The 2345-nt window shown below is 55.5% G+C and overlaps 1 pseudogene; it reads left to right on the forward strand.

The window, feature by feature from the left end:
- Window positions 1–1485: 1485 nt before the first annotated feature.
- Window positions 1486–1577, forward strand: LOC138379999 (small nucleolar RNA U13; annotated as a pseudogene).
- Window positions 1578–2345: the final 768 nt, after the last annotated feature.

Genomic DNA, 2345 nt, shown 5'->3' on the forward strand with positions numbered 1-2345 from the left:
GACAGGACGTCGCCTTGGACACGGACACATCTTGTCCCTCCCTCCCGAGGCGATAGGCGGTTCCGTACCTCCTCGGGGCCAGGGCACAGTCTGCCTAGGCACCTACAACACGTGTGGCAACAGCCTCGATGGCTCTGCCATGAGAACGAACTCCCGTGGCACGGGGGTGGGGCGAGGGGGGGGGGGTCGGGTGCTGAAGAATTCAGCTGAGTGAAGGAATGCCACGGGATTCAGAGTGCCATCGGTGGGCTGAGAGGCGAGCAGGGCGGGCTTTGAAAGGGTAACATTCTCCCTGCCTTCCGTCTGTCTGTGAATACAGAACGTACACGCCAGGCGGGGTGGCTCACGCCTGTAATCCTAGCACTCTGGGAGGTAGAGGCGGGTGGATCGCTCAAGGTCGGGAGTTCGAGACCAGCCTGAGCAAGAGCGAGACCCCCATCTCTACTAAAAATAGAAAGAAACTATATATCTAAAAATATATACAGAAACAGTATCTAAAAATATATACAGAAAAATATTAGCCGGGCACGGTGGCGCATGCCTGTAGTCCCAGGTACTCGGGAGGCTGGGGCAGTAGGATCGCTTGAGCCCAGGAGTTTGAGGTTGCTGTGAGCTAGGCTGACGCCACGGCACTCTAGTCTGGGCAACAGAGTGAGACTCTGTTTAAAAAAAAAAAAAAAAAAAAAAAAAATATATATATATATATATATATGTATACACACACACACACACACACACACGTATATCCAATTAGCTGGGCATGCTGGCACATGCCTGTAATCCCAGCTACTCGGGAGGCTGAGGCAGTCTGATCGCTTGAGCCCAGGAGTTTGAGATTGCTGTGAGCTAGGCTGACGCCATGGCACTCTAGCCAGGGCAACAGAACGAGAGACTCTGTCAGAAAGAAAAGAAGAGCGAGAGCGAGAGAGCGAGAGAAAGAAAGAAAGGAAGGGAGAGAAAGGAAAGAGAAGGAAGGGGGGGAGAGAGAGAGAGAGAGAGAGAGAGAGAGAGAGGAGAAAACTATTAAAAAATTCGGGACCAGATCCATCGGTCGGTACTCAGAAGCGTGACGATCGGGTGTTCCCGAGCACGTGTGAGATGTGTCTTCTCCCTGACGCCGCGTTTCCTCCACACACACATCACCCATCTGCCGTGGAAAAAAAGCAACAAAAAGAGAGAAAGAGATTAAGAAGGGAAAATGGAAACAGGGCAAAAGAGGAAGAAAGAAAGAAATTTCGAAAAAAAGAGACCAAAGTCACAGCGAGAAGGAAGAATACTGAGCCCAGAGCGACACCTAGTGACCACACCGTCACAAGCACCTAGGGCCCCAATTCGCCAGAGACATCTGGTGGACCCCAGAGCAACATGTGGTCGACCCGGGGCCATGGCGTCTGCAGCCGATTCCCAGGCGGGCACACGAGCCCGGGGAAACTCATTCTCAGCGCGGGGAGGAGGGGAGGGGAAATAATAGCAAAGTCACACCAGATCCCTTTCTAGTTCATAAACGTGTTGATTGCGTGTTCACGAGCACGTGTGAGAAGGGCCTCCTGGTGTGTCGGCACGTCACCCGCGTGACGTGAAACCATGAATCCGGGGGGGGGGGGGAGCGGAAAGGCGCGCAGGAAAAGGCAAAGAGAGAATAGATAAAATGAAAGGACCAAAAAGAAAGTCACACAGCAGGGTAGGGGAGTGAGAGCAAGTCGAGAGACTGCAGACAGAAACTCCGAGAGGAGAGGAATGCTCCGGAGCGCCCCTCGCCCCGCGCGAGAAGAATACCGATCGCAGGGTGACCCCTAGGGGCAGCGAGGCCAGAGAGACCAAATCCGTCCCGAAGCCTCCCTGTCAGGATGACAACCACAGACCAGACATCTGGTCAACCACCCAAGGACCAGACATCTGGTCAACCAGCGAACCCATGCGGAGGCCGCATGCAGCAGCGACATCTGTTCGACCACTCAGGGTGCTCCCTGCCGGGAGGGTGTGTCTCTATGTGTGTGTGTCCGGGGGGGGGGGGGAGATTGCGATGAAAGTCACGCCAGGTCCCGGGATAGTTCGTGAGCGTGATAATTGCGTGTGTGTGGAGAAAAAACGGGGCGGGGCGATAGGGAGTAAAGAAAGGAGGAGCGGGCGAGCGGAGGGGTGGGGAAGGAGAGGGAGTCGAGAAGCCCGCAACCGCAGCGCCTCCTGGCGGTGATGCCCCTCCATAGCATCGATGGGGCCAGCCCCGCAGAGACTAAGTGCGACGGGACATCTGGTCAACCCCAAGGACCATGGGATCCCGGCACGAAACCGGCGGAGGACGAGGACGAGGAGGAGGAGGAGGAGGAGGAGGAGGAGGAGGAGGA

Source organism: Eulemur rufifrons, unplaced genomic scaffold (genome assembly GCF_041146395.1).
Source record: "Eulemur rufifrons isolate Redbay unplaced genomic scaffold, OSU_ERuf_1 scaffold_246, whole genome shotgun sequence".
Lineage (NCBI taxonomy): Eukaryota > Metazoa > Chordata > Mammalia > Primates > Lemuridae > Eulemur > Eulemur rufifrons.